The sequence below is a fragment of the Physeter macrocephalus genome, chromosome 1 (assembly GCF_002837175.3).
Source record: "Physeter macrocephalus isolate SW-GA chromosome 1, ASM283717v5, whole genome shotgun sequence".
Lineage (NCBI taxonomy): Eukaryota > Metazoa > Chordata > Mammalia > Artiodactyla > Physeteridae > Physeter > Physeter macrocephalus.
This window is the reverse complement of record NC_041214.2, coordinates 106031415-106050785: the sequence shown is the minus strand read 5'-3', so window position 1 is coordinate 106050785 and position 19371 is coordinate 106031415. Positions and strand designations below refer to the sequence as shown.

At 39.3% G+C, this 19371-nt stretch overlaps 1 protein-coding gene across 11 annotated transcripts in view; it reads left to right on the top strand.

Annotated features, from left to right (window-relative positions):
* The window catches only part of BBX (BBX high mobility group box domain containing), a 291235-nt gene that overhangs the window by 67137 nt on the left and 204727 nt on the right, over window positions 1-19371 (top strand). The window contains exon 1 of one of the 11 annotated variants that reach the window (XM_024120042.3): window positions 11176-11262. The exons of the other annotated variants lie outside the window; for them this stretch is intronic. The gene's annotated coding sequence lies outside the window, so the exon portion shown is untranslated. Of the gene's footprint in view, window positions 1-11175; window positions 11263-19371 lie in introns of those variants that run through there. 11 annotated transcript variants of the gene reach the window in all.

Genomic DNA, 19371 nt, shown 5'->3' with positions numbered 1-19371 from the left:
AAAAATTGAACATATAGCATGATGTAAAGGCATGGCAGGCTTCGGGGTTACAAAGAAAAAGACAGGGAGTCAAAAATCACTATGGAGTGATTGATTATGGGCAGTATTTATTTCAGTTTAAAATCATATACTGTATGTATCATATATAGTCTACTAGTGAACATTCATGAATATAAGAAATTAAATCTCCTAAATTAGGTTAAAAAATATAAATGGTGTTTACAAAGAACATCTGTGATGTAAGAATTAGGGCTGTTGTGTTACACACATTTATTTCCATTTCTGCATTTACTGTACTCTGCCCCATGAAACTTCCCTTTAGCTTTTTTGATGCATTGCATTTGAATCTTTAGAAATCATTTTATGCAATTTCTCCTATTTTTAATGCAAACTTGATTTTAGTGGGGGAAAAGTAAGGAAACATTTTATTATTTGAGCTTATTAATTACACTCAGTGAGTAAATATCTTTTTTTTTTTTTTTTTTGTGGTACGCGGGCCTCTCACTGCTGTGACCTCTCCCGTTGCGGAGCACAGGCTCTGGACGCACAGGCTCACGGGCCGTGGCCCATGGGCCCAGCCGCTCCGCGGCATGTGGGATCTTCCCGGACTGGGGCACAAACCCGTGTCCCCTGCATCGGCAGGCGAACTCTCAACCACTGCGCCACAGGGGAAGCCCGAGTAAATATCTTTTGAACATCTGCTATTTGACCATTATCTTGTTGTGTTTAGGAAGGCAGAAGTGTACTTGGTTCCTTACTCTCCAAAATCTTATAAGAGGACTGAAAAAACAAAGCTATAGAAAAAAATAGAGAACAGTTGAAGTCAAAGGAGTTGAATCCTAATTCAGAACTATTCTCTAGGTTTTCTAACTCCTAATTTTGTTTCCAGTGTGCCTTTTTGATCAAGTTACTTGGTTCTCCAGATAATTATTTGAAAACAAAAATGCAACAGAGAAATGACCACTGAGTCATATACTCCAGCTGCTTCTAACTCATCAGCACTGGTTTACGTGATCAAATGATTCTTGGCACTGTTTCAAGAAGTTCCACCAGAGGACGCATGAAAGCCTAAGTGTTGGTTTGGTTTTTGAGCAGTGCCACATAGCAGTTCTTTTTCAAAGTTTCGGAAGTGGAATTGTGCTCTTCATTTTCTCTGGGAAGATACCAGAGGACAGTTAACCTGTTGTTCAAATACAGAAATATCTCAGAATTTCTTTTTGCCTGCTTTGAGAATTTTGGCCTTCTTAATCACAAAAAAGGCACATAGATGTATTTAAAGAAAGGACAAGACCTAGCAAAACAAAATTTGTTAAAAAAGTGTGATTTTCACAGTTGGCTGGAAATTTTGCCTTGTGCTCCATGAATTTTGATTAGTTCCTTTATGCCTTTGTTTTAGTGCTTTCCAACATTTTGGGGTGTAATTTGGTCCCTTCATCCTTTCTACAGATCTTAATCCTTTCATTTTTTCCCAGGAATATATTACTTCACAAGTACAATATGAGTTTTACAGTTTCAAATAGGAAGTATTTCTTGTAAACACTTCTGAAAATATTTTTATAAATAACCATTCCGTGGGACCAGTAAGGGTGTATCAGCTTTAAGCATGAAGATTTTATGACTGAAATAATTAGATATATGTTTTATATTAGAAACAAAATTATTTATGTATGTTCATATACATGTATATTGTATTTCAGTTTTCTAAATCTTCATCTCTCTTATTTTACCACTCCCTCTCTTATTTCTTTAAATCATTTTAGAGTTTAACCTTTATGCAGAGCACTTCCTGCCTACATAGATGAATCCCTCTTGCAGTGACTGTGTTGGGCTGTGTTTCACATCTGAGAGCTTATTTACCTATTACTTAGTCTATCGTAAAAAGCCATGCCAGTGGGCCTACAACCAGCACTTGGGGTTTGGGACAGATAGTAAGAATTAAGCTGTTCGGGAGTGCGAGGTCAGGGGTTCCACTCATCAGTATAAGCACAGGCTGTGTATGGTTCCAACAGAAGTCACAGCTTTGCATGCCCCGGTATTGCCGGAAACTTAGTTACTGACCTTTTGTGACCTTGCCTCCTTAACACAACCCATAATACCTCCAGCTTCCACGCATTATCCACTCTTGGGAAGTGGCCAATTTCCTAAAGGTTAATGCCATTCTGGATGGGTTTTTTTCCCCATAGTCTTAAGGACAGAATCATAGATTAAGTGTAGAATCACATCATTAGCTTTCAAGGTATATTTCCCTTCTCCTTGGTGCTTGTAAGTTCTAGAGGAAGCCTTTTTTCTTTTTAAAACTATAATGCCTATCTAAAAAAAAGAAAAACCAAAAAGCCAAACTTAGATAACATTCTTCATTTTTCATAGGACAGTGAAAAAATTTATAAAAATAATGAAAGAGATCAAAACCATAGCTAGAGAATTCGGGGAGCAGTGCAAGTCCAATAAAAGAGGCTTAGAAAGACTTGGTTTATGATGCAGAAACAGCTGCTTTAAAGGGGAGGAGAAGCAGGAGGCATTTGAGAAGCATGTGGAATTCCCTGCTCCCCCAAATTTTATTCTTCATTGAAGAACAAATGTATTTTTAAACTTTCCAGTTTATGCTAAAAGCACCTGATTTCAAGAAAGAAAACCTAATTCAAATCTTTCCTTTTAAAGCTTATTTAGTATGTGAGTTGCTTGACCTCTACGGAACTTAGTGTCTTTCTCTGTAAAATGGAAATAATGTTTACTCAGTGGTTTTTCTCTTAAGTGAAAATATATGTAAAATATGCTTGCTAAATTTCCATCAGTAAAACTTTGTGCATTGTAGACCCATCTTAGATATCTGTGTATCAAGGGACTTGCTAAAACATTGACAAATTATGACTTTCAAACCTGAGACCTCATAGAGCTAGAGAGATGTTAGAGGATAATAGAAAAACAGCTTTCCTCTGGAAAAGTTATCAGGTTAAAAAACATGCAAATAAATAATATATGTAATCTGATTTGAGAAAATATATTTCTACTAAATATGATTTACTTGTTTTATAAGGAACTATAAAAATTAATGAATGTTCACCAAAATATACAAACAGCTCAACAACAAAAAACAAACAACCCAATCAAAAAATGGGCAAAAGACCTTATAGACATTTCTCCAAAGACATACAGATGGCCAGTAGACACATGAAAAGATGTTCAACATCACTATTAGAGAAATGCAAATCAAAACTTCAGTGAGATACCGTCTCACACCAGTCAGCATGGCCATCGTTAAAAAGTCTGCAAATAACAAATGCTGGAGAGTGTGTGGAGAAAAGGGAACCCTCCTACACTGTTGGTAGGAATGTAAGTTGGTGCAGCCACTGTGGAAAACAGTGTGGGCGTTCCTCAGAAAACTAAAAATAGAATTACCATATGATCCAGCAATCCCACTCCTGGGTATATACCCAGGCAAAACTATAATTCAGAAAGATACATGCACCCCCTATGTTCATGGCAGCACTATTCACAATAGCCAAAACATGGAAACAACCTAAATGTCCATCAAGAGATGAATGGATAAAGATGTGGTACATATATACAATGGAATACTACTCAGCCATAAAAAAGAATGAAATAATGCCATTTGCAGCAACATGGATGCAACTAGAGATTATCATACTAAGTGAAGTAAGTCAGAAGGAGAAAGACGAATACCATATGGTATCACTTATATGTGTAATCTAAAATATGGCACAAATGAACCTATCTACAAAACAGAAACAGATTCACAGACATAGAGAACAGACTTGTGGTTACCAAGGTGGAGTAGGATAGGGGAGGGAAGGACTGGGAGTTTGGGATTAGCAGATGTAAACTATTATATATAGGATGGATAAACAACAAGGTTCTACTGTATAGCACGGGGAACTATATTCAGTATCCTATGATAAACCATAATGGAAAAGAATATAAAAAAAGAATGTCTGTATGTGTAAAACTGAGTCACTTTGCTGTACAGCAGAGATGAGCACAACACTGTAAATCAACTATACTTCAATTAAAAAAATAAAATTTAAAAAACATTTAAAAAAGAAAAAAAAAATCAATGAATGTTACACCTGTTAGTAATAGCATGCAGTTAAAAGGAGGACACAAATCCCATACCTAGTAACATTCTATTTTCAAGGGTCTTAATACTAATAGAAATATTTCCTTGAGCAGAATACTTTAGGTAATTTAAATGTTCTTATTAAGATTTCGTGAAGATAATAAAAGAATATTTGAATGTATGTGGTGAGGAGAATCTGTAACTTACTGGTGAATATATACCATTTAGCCTTCATAATCATTATGACACAAAACAATGTTACTTTGAATTTTTTTGGCATTGTATATGTAACTTAATTTTGATTATATGGTAGCTATGACTGTGGCTTTATATTAAAGAGATTAATTCCATCACAAAGTTAATAATCTCTCAGTATAGTATGAGTTTGACATTTGGGAAAACTTAAGCCTATGGGCCTGTAAAATGTAATCTACTTACTATACTATACTTTTTTTTTTTCTTAGTGTCTTGGGTTAAAAAAAGGTTTGTTAAGATCACCAGGTGTTCTCTGAGAGATTGCTGATTTTTAAAAATATCTTAAGATGATTTTTAGTATAATAGCTGCCTTAGCATTGAACAGAATGCTCGGCCTTAATGTCTCTTGAAGGCTAATAATGCAAGGAAATCTTAGGGGAACTTGAAACATTTAGAGATAGATCTTTGCATACAACCTAAAGTTTTACTTTAAAGTTTGTTTATTTTGCTGTATTTACCAGTATGCACAAGCTCAGGCTTTATTAACAAAAGGGGCACGTCCAACTTTCAGAACTCCCACCCCTCCCGCCCCCCAGTAACTTTTTCAAATAGGTATGTTTAGATTTATCAAAATAGAATCAGATTTGGGGAATTGCAGGAGTATTACTTGATCACTGATCCCGAGTCTCCTTCCTATACACATACCTTAAAGGACCAACAGTTTCTGTTAATTTGTGCCATATAGTTTATGAGAGAGTGTTTTTTTCCAGATTAAGGTTAGGAAGTTCTCTTAGCACTATACTTTTCAAAGACCTCCATATGGAAAAAATAGAAGTATGATATTTTGGGGAATTTTTATTGTCTGACTATATTTAATCATAGCTTCACTTTTTTTTTTTTTTTTTTTTTTTTTTGCGGTATGCGGGCCTCTCACTGTTGTAGCCTCTCCCGTTGTGGGGCACAGGCTCCGGCCGCGCAGGCTCAGCGGCCACGGCTCACGGGTCCAGCAGCTCCGCGGCATATGGGATCCTCCCGGACCGGGGCACGAACCCGTGTCCCCTGCATCGGCAGGCGGATTCTCAACCACTGCGCCACCAGGGAAGCCCCAGCTTCACATTTTTAAAAAGCTAATTATCTGAAATTAGAGACTAACTGGTGTTTTGCTAAATCTTTTAACACCTTTGTTGGTAGTTCAGGGATCTTCTGCATTTGGCCTATGGCAGTTCCAATGGCAGCAGTCAGTTAACCAATATAAAAAGTGTTTAGCATTTGGCCTATGGCAATTCCAATAGCAGCAGTCAGTTAACCAATATAAAAAGTGTTATCTGACACTGACCTTGTGCTAGGCACTTTCCTGGATATTATGGGGTAAACACAGCCCCCTGAGCTAGTCAAAAAATTTTAAGTGATCATGACCCTAAGGCATATCTTTTGTCTGAAAACAGAATCTGCTCATATTCAGGAAAGTGGGTACTGAAACATCAACCCAGGATTGTTTCCTTTTTATTTCCCCAGGCAGTTGCCAGAGAAGTAATCACTAATCCTCTAAATCCTAATCACTTTTGGTGATCCAAGATTATCACTATCTAAAGAGATAGTGGCAAAGGAAACCTTGAAGGAGACAAAAAACAGGCTTGAAAACTTGCAGCTGATCTTTCAACATTTATTGAGTGCAACACAGTGTACTAGATGCTGGGGTTGTGAAGATGAGCAAAACGTGGATTCTTTTCCGTGGGATCTCACAGGGTAATGAGATCTTTAGTCACAAATGAGAGTCGTCCATGCTCTAATAGTGGCACATGCAGAGCTTTTGGGAACACGTGGAATGCAGCCTAACTCTGCCTGAGGGAAATAGGTAAACTGAGATATCCAGCAGTCCCTTTAAGTGAAAAAAAAAAACAGGTTTCAGATTTAGACAGAAGGCACAGAGGAAAATAATGTAGATTAAAAGCCCAAAACACAGTTATCCACAGGAACTCAGCAATAACATGGCATGAGCATGAGATTGAAGATTTGCCAGTGGAATAGAATTGCAGTTCAGTAGTTGAAAGGGACATTTTGCTGGGCCCTGATACTTTCAGAGGTAAATGCTTTTCATTGTGCCTGTATCAGGTCATCAGTGAGAGTTGATTAAAATGATCACATTTTCCCCCAGGGTCAGTTAACAATTATTAAATAGGTAGGGAGTAAACCCCAAGTTATATCACAGGCCAGGTTTTTGCAATTTTTCTTTTATAGTTTTCCTTTAGGCACCTAATTAAAATTTTAAAATATAAGTTTATTTTTCTTGGGCTGAGTCCCCCGGCCCCGTCCCCCATCTAATAGCTGATATGTTTTCATGTTCCCAATTTCAGGCCTCCATTTAGTTTCTCCATTCTGTTGCACATTATTCTCTTCCAGGGACCAACTTCCTTCTTGATTTCTTCCCTGAAGCCCTTACTTCGGTCAGTCTCACTTAGTCAGATTCCCAGCTCTTTATGTCTCATCGCTGGGGTGTTTCATAGACCTAAGGCCCTCCAGGCTAACTCTAGAGAAGGTGGATGATGGAGATGGGGGTGAGACTAAAGGTGCTATCATTATACTCATTTCTAAAGAGGCAGCAGTATTATACGGTAGTTGAGAGTGTGAGCCCTGGAGTCAGGCTCCTGAGCCTCAGGCCAGCTCTTTCCCTTCTTAGTTCTGTGGCCCTAGGCAGATTGCCTTACCTCTCTAGGAGTGATAATAATAGTATCTACTGTGCCATAGAATTATTAGGAAAATTAGATGAATTAAGACACATCACATAATGGAGCTCAAAAATGTTAGTTATCATTATTTAGTAAATTCAAGTTTGTTGCTGGCGTGGTGCTAAGAACACTATCCCTTTTAATCCCCACAGCAACCTTATACATAGGTGCTGTTTAATACCTTTTACAGCTGAGGAAATTGAGCCTTAGAAAAGTTAAATAACTCACCCAAGTCACATGGTCTGGATTCAAACTCTGATCTGTGCTATTCCAAAATGCCTGCTTTTTGGACTAAAACCGTGATGCCCCGTGGGAAACACAGAAAAGAGCAGGAATGCTGCCATAGCTTCTCACTACAGTTTTTGTTGATTATACCAGCAGTTTCAGTGGGGCAAGTACATGTACCAGCAAACTTTGCTGGACCATCCATCTGCAGGATTGAGTTCTAGTTCTGGCTTTCATTTGTGACGTTGAGCAAATCACTTCAATACTTTTGAGGTTCAGTTTCACAATCAGTAGCCTGGAAATAATATTAGAATTGCTTCAAGGGTCAAGTGAGACTGTAATAATAGTAACCACATAATAATTCATGGAATAGAGTAAGCTTACCATATGAACATTTTAAATAGAACAGGTAGTATCAGTTAACTCTCTAAAACCATATCTCCCCTTCGATGTTATTTGAATTTTATTTGCTACTTTTGAAAGTGAAAGGTTTATTTTGTGCTTCTGGGAATGAACCTAAGGTTCTAGGGCACTCGATGGACCAGTAGCTTGGGAACTGAACTTTTGGACTACCAAACACCATAATAATAAAAAACATGTAGTGAGCAGATAATTAATAAAAGCAACATGTATTTGTATATTGGTGGTTGGGAGGGTGATAGGCTTGGTACTAAGGTGAATGAGCATCATATCTTAAAAATGTTAGGCCTCTCTTTTCCATGAATCTTTTGTTATATCAGCAGATTGAGGTTTTGGATGGGACATATATAGAGTTACAACTTTCTATATGTTACTCAGCCATCCATCAGTATCAGTGATCCAGAACCCATATGACCTCTGGAAATAAATGTCACTAAGTTGATGTATGTATTTTATAGAAGACACCCATCCCTTACTTAAACCATTTTTATCAGAATTAAACAGATTTAGTTAGCTTTTTGGCTTATTTCCACAATTAGAATGGAGAGGGGAGCTTCATACAGGCACCCAGTAGTGAGAACCTAAGTTTTCTCCGTATGGAGTTTTAAAGTAAAGCATGTTCACTTCTGTGAGCTCATCTCAGTTTTGTGAGTTCTAGATTGCTGTCCTTTTTTTTTTAAAAAAAAATTATTTATTTATTTTAAACTCTTAGTGACAGTTGAAAGGTGCTGTGGACTGGAAGAAGGGTTCACCAGTCTTTAAACATTTTTGCTGTAGTAAAAGAATTTTGAAAACTATTGGATTCTGTCATATATTTCTTCAATGACATTTAAAAATTTTGTCATGAGTTTAATCATTTGCTAATGATATAATCGTCATTGATTGTAAATGTTGACATTTCTTAATAAAATTGGTATAGCCTTTTAAAATGTATTTACTTGAATCAAATACCATAGCTGTTTAACATTTACCTACCACTATCCATTTACAAACTACTTTTTAACAGTCAAATTTTAGTGTTAATTTTTCTCCTTGAAGTCTTTATTATTATACTTTTCCCACTAAATTTTATCCTTATGTATTATTACATTTAAAAAATCTATTTTTGATCACCCTATGGTACTTCTGGTGACAAAATTTAATTTATTGTGATCACAAGACTTCAAGTGATATGTAAGTTATCACAGTGATTATTAGTGCACAGTTGATCAAAATAACATGTGAATTACAAATTTTGATAAGTAATATTAGAGAAAAATATTATTTTACTGGAAATTTATCTCAGTGCATTATTGGTACTTTTCTTCTAGTTAGTTCATATATCAGCACATGAATATTATTCACTGCAGAAAGAGTTCAGCATACTTTTCATTCATTTTAATATATACACTGAAATTTTGTTTACATAAATGTGTTGAAGAGGATGAGAGTATTATTACAGCAGTGTCACTCAGTTCTTTGAACTCCTCCTGTTATATTCAAAACCACAGTGCTCTATCATTTAAAATTGTCTTTAATGATTTACCAGCTGACAACCAGATTAGGTCCTCCTCCAATTTTATTCCAAGCAAAAAAATTGGCAAAACCACCTGAATTGCAAGAGTTAGGGCCACACACTTTTTCACTACCAGTATTTCTAATTGTACCCTTATGTCCTGCTCAGAGGTTTTTTCCTACCATAAGCAATGCTCCAGAGTGACATTTGTGATGAGTGACTGTGTGCCTTGATTTTGTAAAGTGGGAGAGGGAGGATAGGAAAAGAGGGGATGGGACAGGTGAACCTGCTCTCTAGGGGCATTCTCAGGCAGATAAGTGTACTTACGAAGGTTGATATGGAAATTGGTTTACCACCTATGTGCCTGCATACCCTTCATACCCCTTAGAAAGTCTTATGCACTTCTAGGAGTTTGCCTATCCTAATTTGTCCTAGTAACCAGTGGGCTCTTAATTAAAAAAAAATTCTCCTCCAATATGTGTGTGTGTGTGTGTGTGTGTGTGTGTGTGTGTGTGTGTGCGTGCGCGCACACAGGCTCTTCCTGTAAACTTAGAACAGTGCTGGCCAAGGTAAATAGTTTGTTGTCTAGGCTAATGTTAAAGGTCTTAATTGCTTCTAAGCATCTGTTTATAAATCATCTTTTCCTGAGAATAAATCTTCACAATCCTAATTCTCTATAAATTCTCCAGGTCAGGATTAACACTCAAATTGCCTGTAACTTTTTTATTTTTTTTATTTTTTGCGGTACGCGGGCCTCTCACTGCTGCGGCCTCTCCCGTTGCGGAGCACGGGCTCCGGACGCGCAGGCTCAGCGGCCATGGCTCACGGGCCCAGCCTCTCTGCGGCATGTGGGGTCTTCCCGGACCGGGGCACGAACCCGCGTCCCCTGCATCGGCAGGCGGACTCTCAACCACTGCGCCACCAGGGAAGCCCGCCTGTAACTTTTTTTCCTACACATCTTTTGCTAGTCCTACTCACATTTACTAGCACCTTGGCAAAGCGTATGTTAAATAGCTCAGTGTAAGGAGTTGTGTGCAATTTTGAGTAAACAACAAACAATTGGCAACAGTCAGATTACTTCCCCCCCACCCCGAGTTGTCTCTTTTGCATATCAGTTCATAAAATTACTACAAGAGACCTCAGATGTAATTTACGTTAACTCTTTCCCTTTACAGAAAATGAAACCAGAGAGATTAAGCCAATTGTTCAAGGTCATCGAGGTGGTATTAGAATAGGAGAACCAGTGTCTCCTAACTCCCATTATTATACCCATTGCTGCATCACACTTTCTGCTGCCTTTTGCTAAATTGCCTTCTTTACCTCCGTCCAATTTAATATTATTTCTCCTGGCGACTGGGGACTAGCTTTTGTCAACTCAGCATTATTGTTTAAATAGAGAGGCATTTACTTTTTTCATTGAAGACTTTTCTCAAAACAAAAATGCTCCTTATCCCCTGGCAAATACTTTCTGCTGCACAGTGGGTTACAGCTAGGCGAGCCTGGGGCCCGGGACGCCCCAGGGCAGTGGCACTGGGGGAGGGAGGGGATGTTAACAGGTCCGAGTAGAGGTGGATTGGCAGAGCAGGGGCTGGTGGGAGGTGGGGAGCTTACATCATTTCCCTGCAACTGGGCTCTGGCGAGGCTGTAGGCCTCACTATCCCGTGTAATAGTTTACCAGATTGACAGGGATTCGTAAAAGAAAGAAAAGGTACGGCAGGACCGATGCTCACCCTGTTCATAAATCTGTGCTATAAGCTGAAACTGTCGATAAGTAACTAGAAGCAGCCAGGACGGTCTGTGCTCGCTCCCCCCCAGCTCAGTTCCTTTCTGCTCCGCCCCATCCCTGCTCTCTGCGGCTCAGATCAGCTTCCTGCTTCTCATGAAAGCTGTTCTCCTATAAAGCTGGTCTGCTTTCACTGAAAGCATTATATTCATAAGTCTGAGTCAGGTTTTGTGGAAGTATCGTTGGTTTGGTTTTCTTTGGGGGATGAAGGGGGAGGGGAGAATTTTTTAAAAAAAAGGGGGCAGGCTATAAAAAGCAAAATCATCATGAATTTTGTTGTCACATCGTGCCGGTGTTATAACCAGCTCTGTAGACTGCTGCACTGAAAACATTTCTGTGAGAGGTATGTGCTTGAAAAATGGAAAGGTGACTGTTGGCTGTGGAGCAGACTGTCCACCCAGCAGCTGCTCAGATGGTTGTAAGGTCGTATTCTTTCTAGTGTTTTGATATGGAAAGGGCAGTCGTTACTTGGGACGTGGTACAGTTAGCCAGCTATTGGTAAAGTGTTAACTGTATGCTTGGTCCCCACATCAGGACTCCTGAAAAGCTCCTTCACCCTGAATCCATCTAGTCAAATCCACGGCGTTATTCCAGGCTCTTTTGGTGGTGGTTGTCTGTAAACAAGATGATCTTGTTTAATATTGCTATTATTATATCTCTCGTTATTTAGAACCACATGACAAAGATTAATGAGAGAGACTTTGAGTAGCCTAGAAGAAGCTTCGGATTCATTTGGAGCTTTTTGCATTGACAAATGGCAAAAGTAAAAGGAAATGGTTGATGATTTACCGTAACCTAAAGTGAAAGTTTTAAAGTTTAGAGGGTGTGTTATATGTAAGTGGAAAAATCTGGAGGGTCACTAAAATTTAGACTCATAACCCCACCCACTACAGTGGTTGCCTGACCTATATTAAGACCAGAAGGCTCTGGATGTATCTTTTTCAAAGGAGATTAGGAAATGTGTATAAATGCCTCTATTCAGTGGTCAGAAGAGTAGGATTAAGAATAAGAATATAACCAGCACTAGAGGAAATACGGAGGACTGTATATTGGTCCATGCTATTATGTTATAAAACATTTTAGAAAATATTTAAAGTAGGAAAATATAACATTTTATCATGTACATCTGATAAGCTACTAGTGGCAGAGACCATTCAAACTACAAAGGAGCTTCTGCTTGATTTTAAGAATATTTTATCATGAAATTAACTTGAGAACTCTTGAATGTTAGCGTATTTTAAATTTATTTTACAAACTTTGGAATTAAATTGTTTAAATTTATCAACATATAAACATGCCGATACTGTTGTCCTTTTCCTCAAAGATGGTAATGCTTAAATCACTGAAAGCAGTTATTCACGAACAGAATAGGCTAGCTATTATAACTCAACCTAAATTATTCCCTTTAAGAGACTGTGCCATTTAAACTTGATTTCTTCTCAAATATTTGCAAAGAGAGCTAATCTTCATGATCATAGAGGATAATGTTAACAAGTTAAATCTAATGCAGGCTTCTGAGAAGGAATCCCCTCTACACTATACCACACACAGACAGGTAGCCACCGTGACTGTATTTACCTTGGTCATTCTTAAGTGTAGCTGCATGCTAGAAACCCCTGGAAAGCTTTTAATACCTACCATTGCCCAGGCCCAATCTCAGGGATTCTGATTTAATTGGTCAGGGGTGGGGCCTGGGCATTGATAGATTTAAAACTGTTCCCAGATATTTTCTAATGTGTAGCCAGAGTTGACAACAATTGCATTACCTGAATGTCCCCAATGCTGAAGCAGCCCATTCTGTTTTGGGTACTGTTTGTATGACACCAAATCTGCTTTGCTATGTGTCCTATTAGGTCTGAACTTTGTCTCCAGCAGCTCATCAGATATTCAGTATCTCTCCCCCAAGACTTAGCTTTTCCAGGAGAAATAGTCTTAGTTTTTTCAGTCTCGAGGGCTTGCTTTCTAGGTCCTTTCCCATTCTGGTCACTTCCTGTCATGGAATTGTGCTTGTTTTGTCAGTATCACTCCTAAGTAGGGTGTCCTGGGGATGGAGCCTATCATTCTAGAAGTGTGGTGTCCAGCACAGCATGCAGAGAATACAGTAAAGCTGCAACTCTCTTGTTCTGGACACTGTACTTCTGTTGTTGGTGGCTAAGCTTACGTTAACTTTTTTGGCAGTCATATCACACTGTTGACTCATGTTGAGCTTGAAGTCAGCTCAAGCTTAGTTCTTTTTCACATGAACTGTACTTAAGTCAGGCCTCTTCTACTCCATGCTTGGTGGATTTTTTTTTCACTGTAGTACCAGGGTTTACATTTATACTTGGGAAACATAAGAAGAAAACCCAATGAATCAGTTACTCCACACAGGGAGAGTGAGTGATGTATCCAAACTGAAAGCCAGAAGTTTATTATATGCATATAGTAGCGATTTTAAAGAGTGATCTAGGCCATTCATTTGAATCTACAGTTAAATTTAATCTTGTTAATTCAGTCCATCTTTCCAGCATTTCTTCTGATTCATTACTCAGAGCTTGCTGTTCAAAGTTAGGAACCCATTTGACTGTGCAGTCTGTCTTAATGTTTGTATTCAATACTTGGTCAAATGCCTTTCCAAAATCAAAATATGTCCAGGGCATTCTCCTGAACTATTTGTGTAATATCTTTATTTTAAAAGGAAATACATTGAATTTGTCATGGCTTTCTTGTTTAGTGACAGAAATAGAAGAAAATATTTTGCAGATGAGCAGGTGACTTGTCTAAGATCACACAGTTTGCTACTGTCAAGGCTAGAACCCAAATCTAGCCCTGCTCATGTTCACTCCAGTGCTCTGTTGGTCAAACCACAAGTGCTGATGCCATTTGTCTGTTAGGATAAGACTTCAAAGAAAACTGAAAGGAAATAAGGCCTCCACGGATGCTTCACTGTCTCTTTTGGGATATTTAATATTTAATCCCATAACACATAGCCCAATCAGCTCTTTATTTGTTCTTAATTTACTGTTCTGCCCAAAGCAGTGAAAGAGGAATAAAATGACTAGCCAGCATTCCTAAATTAATTGTAGAGAATGGTATTCTTAGGAGTTTGAGTATCCTAGCTCCCTTGGAAAGTTATTTCACCACCCCCTGAACCCCATACATACATGCAGTGGGTCAGAGTAGAGTACTATCACTTTGTTCATAATGAATCACAGCATGGGAAGTTTATTTATTTATTTTATTTTACTTTTGGCCGTGTTGGGTCTTCGTTTCTGTGTGCGGGCTATCTCTAGTTGTGGCGAGCGGGGGCCATTCTTCATCGCAGTGCGCGGGCCTCTCACTGTCGCGGCCTCTCTTGTTGTGGAGCACAGGCTCCAGACGCGCAGGCTCAGTAGTTGTGGCTCACGGGCCCAGCCGCTCCGCGGCATGTGTAATCTTCCCAGACCAGGGCTCGAACCCGTGTCCCCTGCATTGGCAGGCAGACTCTCAACCACTGCACCACCAGGGAAGCCCAGGAAGTTTTTATATATTAAACGAGAGGCATATATAGCTCAACTTTTAATTTTGCAGATGAAGAAACTGAGGCCCAGGCACAAAAGGCTTCCTGTAGCCATGGTGCTTAGCAGAGTACTTAGTACCTAGTAAATACTTAGTAAATACCTGGATATTGTGCAGCTTTCTTCAATATTGTTTTCTTCTCTATATAGGAATTGGATCTTACCTTTCTTTTCCCCCAGCTTTGCCCGTGGGCATTTATTTCCATAAAAGTGTTGAAATGGAACAGATTTTTCAAGAGTACCTATTACTTTAGAAAAGCTCCAGTGATACAGTAAAAGCTCAGATAACCAGGTTTATTTTTCCTGGTTTTTGACTTACAAGAAAATAAGCTCCTTTCCTCCCCTTTGAAATATTAATTTTAAACAATTCAGTTTTTTTTTTTTTCTTTTTAAAAAGACGAGCTCCCAAAGAATGAATAGCCTAGGGCCAGTCTGTATACATTTAGCCTAAATGTGCACATCTTTATTAGGGTCCAATGAAAACTGATGCTCACAAGGCTGACCCTGACGTATGATAAGACTTGCAGTCAGTCACTGGTGATTTAATTATATTCACTATACGGTACTTACCAAAGCAAGAAAGTATTCCTTAATACATTTTAGAAAGTTTTTCGATAGCAGTAGTTGAAACAAAAAGGCCTTATAAGTAAATTTAGTCAGTCAAACGAAGCTACTCCTCCAGCTTTTTGGTTAATACAGGTTTGAGTGTATGTCCTCCTTCACAGTTTGGAAACAGCCCAGTTTTATTAACCTGAGGCTGGCAAAATATGAACACTAATACCCTGTGAAGCGGCACTTTTAGAGTATTCCTTGCTTCTTTTGCAAAACCCAGTAGTCCCAAGTTCTATTTCCTATTTTGTAAGCATATTTTATATCAATTAATGGTGGTTGTATTTTTACATGGATATTCTTATCTTATATTCTGAAATCCATTCTCATGACCCATTCATTATTTTTATGCTTCATAATGATGCTTTTTACTAGATGTTTTTAACAGGAAATGAACATATAAATGTATACAGAACTATGAACCATGTGTACATGAACTATACAGAAGCACAGTTGAAAACTATGACAAATAGATGAAGGTATGATTACTAGTGGAATTAGTTAATTCTAGAGTAGTACTCAGTACAAAGTGTCCATATGTAATTTTAAATCAACATGGGATATTGGAAAATAAACATGAAATTGGGAAATACAGATTCAGGACTTCTTGTAGAATTTTAAAATGTAAAGATCTAAAGCCCTAACCTCTTTAAGGTACTATTCAGAAAGTGCATAGAGACATATTTTCTAAAGCTTCAAACAAATTTCTTTTTACATGGCACATCCCAACAGTCATTTTCCTATGTTTTTTTCTGGTGTTATTGTTTTTATCATTAAGAAACTAAGTCGAACTTATCAAACTTTAGAAAGAATACTTTAAAAAGAAACCTAAACTTTAGGTTCAATTTTTAGTATTTATTTACAAAGCACGTGTTGCTTTTTACACAGTAAACTTAATACCTGTAACAAAGTGTGTGTGTGTGTGTGTGTGTGTGTGTGTGTGTGTGTGAAGTTGCCCTTAAAGCCCATAAAATGGCAAAGAAAAATTGCAAGAAAATAGTGCACTGGTTGCTAAATTATTCGTAATGAGTAAGCCTGTCTTAGTCTGTTCAGGTTGCTGTAACAAACTACCACAGACTGGGTGGCTTGTAAACAAAAAAACATTTATTTCTCATAGTCCTGGAGGTTGGAAGCCTGAGATCAGGGTGTCATCCTGGCCAGGTGAAGGCCCTCTTCTGGATCCCAGACTTCTTGTATCCTCATATGACAGAATGGCCAATTAAAGGGCAGTAATCCCGTTCATGCAGACTCCATCCTCATGACCTAAGCACCTTACAAACGCCCCACCTCCTAATACTATCACATTGCGTATTAGGATTTCAGCACATGTATTTGCGGGGGCGGGACACAAGCATTTAGACCAGAGCATTCTGCTGCTGGCCTCCCAGAATTCATGAACTTGTTACGTGCAGAAGGCACTCGCACCATCCCAGTAGCCCCAGCATCTTAACTGGTTCCAGGATTGACTCAAAAGTCTCATCTAAATATCTTCTGTATCAGGTATGGGTAAGACTCAAGGGATGGTTCATCCTGAGACAAATTCCCCTTTAGCTGTGAACCTGTGAAATCAAACAAATTATGTGCTTCCAGATTGTAATGTTAGTAAAGGCATAGCATTAAACACTCCCATTCTAAGCGGGAGAAATAGGAAACAAGGGGGTGATAGTTCCTAAGCAAGTCAGAACCCAACAGGGCAAACAGCATCAAATCTTAAGGCTCAAGAATAATCTTCTTTAACTTGATGCTCTTGCCTGCCAGGCCCACTGGGGCAGGAGCCCCACTTTCTGGACACACTAGAGCATCTCTGCCCCCAGGGCTTTGCTGGGTGCAGTCCTGCAGCCTCTCTCCCGGGCGGGAATGGTACACCTGTGGCTCTGCTGGTTTGGAGTTGTAGGGACCTGCAGCCCCACCCTCATAGCTCTGCTGGGCACTGCCCTAGTGGAGGTCTCTGTGGGCCTTGCCCTTGCCGTGGTGCCTTCTGCTTGGGTCTTGTGCCTCTAGCTCCAAGTGACTCCTTCCCTTGAAATCAAGATGAAGATAGCCACTTCCCCACAGCTCTGCCGGGGTGGGGTCTGGCTCCCATGACTTTGGGTGGGAGTCCTCTGGCCTGCTGAAACCCAGGTTATGCCCTCCCCACTTTTGAAACTGAGCCGGAAGCCCTGATGATCTCTGAATTACCTTGTGCTGAATATCACACGTGTCTTTTTTTTTTTTTGCGGTACGCGGGCCTCTCACTGTTGTGGCCTCTCCCGTTGCAGAGCACGGGCTCCGGACTTACAGGCTCAGCGGCCATGGCTCACGGGCCTAGCCACTCCGCGGCACGTGGGATCTTCCCAGACCGGAGCACGAACCCGCGTCCACTGCATCGGCAGGCAGACTCTCAACCACTGCGCCACCAGGGAAGCCCAATATTACACGTTTGAAGCAGAATAGCTCTATGGTTCCCTTCTATGAATTTGAAGAAGTCTGACAGCCAACCTTCATTTGTTCCTGTCTCCTTCCCCTCGGGTTCAAATTGCAGTTTTCTTGCTGGGGTGGCTGATTAAATCCATGGTTCATACGCATACTCATCTTCTCATCAAAAGGTCTTTTGGCCACACCCTTAGTGGTCTCTCCCAAACATGCTTGCTTATTTTTTGTAATATGGATAAGCTTAGAGTTTCCCAAATTTTAAATTTCTGCTTCCCTTTTGATTACAAATTCTGTCTTTAAGTCATCTCTTTCTTCTTCACGTTTTACTATAACATTCGAGGGAAGCCAGATGGTACCTTCAACACTTTGCTTAGAAAAAGGTTCAGCCAAATAGTCAGTTTTGTTGGATATTTCTATCTTGCACAAGATAGAACCACAAGTTCTATTTTCCACAAAATACTAGGACATGAGTGCAGTTTAGCCACGTTCTTTGCTGCTTTTTAACAAGGATTGCCTTTCCTTCAGTTTCCAATAACGTATTCCTCATTTCCATCGGAGACCTCATCAGAATGGCCTTCACTGTCCATCTTTCCACAAACATTCTGTTCAAGGCCACTTAGGTGTTCTTTAGGAAGACTGAGGCTTTCTCTGCAGCTCTTCTTCTTTTGAGCCCTCACTTGAATAGCTTTTAATGGTCTGTTCACTGTAATGTAGGCTTTTTCTTACATGCACTTCAAAACTCTTCCAGCCTCTACCCATTACTCTGAGTTCCAATGTCATTTCACATTTTTAGGTATTTGTTATAGCAGCACCACACTTTGAGTACCAGTTTTCTGTCTTAGTCAATTCAAGGTGCTATGACAAAGTATCACAGACTGGGTGGCTTGTAAACAACAAACATTTATTTCTCACAGTTCTGCAGGCTAGAAATCTGAGATCACAGTCACAGATTTGACTATGAATGACAAAGCTTCTTACTAGGAGAATTATTATTATTGTATTATTATTATATTTCATATTTAGAAAGTTCCAAAGAAAATGGATGTTAAGTGTCTTTATCAAGTAGGTCTTGGGCTTCCCTGGTGGCGCAGTGGTTGGGAGTGCGCCTGCCGATGCGGGGGACACGGGTTCGTGCCCCGTTCCGGGAGGATCCTACGTGCCGCGGAGCGTCTGGGCCCGTGAGCCATGGCCGCTGAGCCTGCGCGTCCGGAGCCTGTGCTCCGCAACGGGAGAGACCACAACAGTGAGAGGCCTGCGTACCGCAAAAAAAAAAAAAAAAAAGTAGGTCTAAATTAACCTAAATGAATCACCAAAGCAAATATGTATGACTTGTGAATTGAAATATATTATTTATACCTTAGATATTATCTTTGCATGAATCTTAGAATTATTTGATTCTTTTTATTAAAACACTTTAATTAAATTTGTTTGAAGTTGTACAGTACTTTATAGGTATCTCTTTCATTATTCAATAAGGGACCTATCCTCATCTGAGGGTTCAGGAAAACCTGTCTTGGGGGAAGTGATAGATAAGATCTGATGAGTAGAAAATTAGGTAGATTGGGCTGGGAGTGGTGGGAGGGAATGCAGAGGCCCTGAGGTGATAAAGAGCAGGATGTCTAGGAGAAACTAGAAGAATAGTATGACTGGATTTTAGAAAAGAGCTAGAAGGGTGGAATCATTGAGGTGGAAACCAGAATATGTGGTACCTTGTGTGCTTTGATGAGATTACTGCAAGCACAGTGGATAACATTGAAAGATTTTCGGCTAGAGAGTGAGGGGTTTGTATTCATGTTTTGTAAAGATCAATTTGGTTGCTACAGGAGGGATGCTTTTGAGGGAGGCACAAATGGGGATGAAGAAGTCAGTCAAGAGATTGTTATAGCTTAGACCAG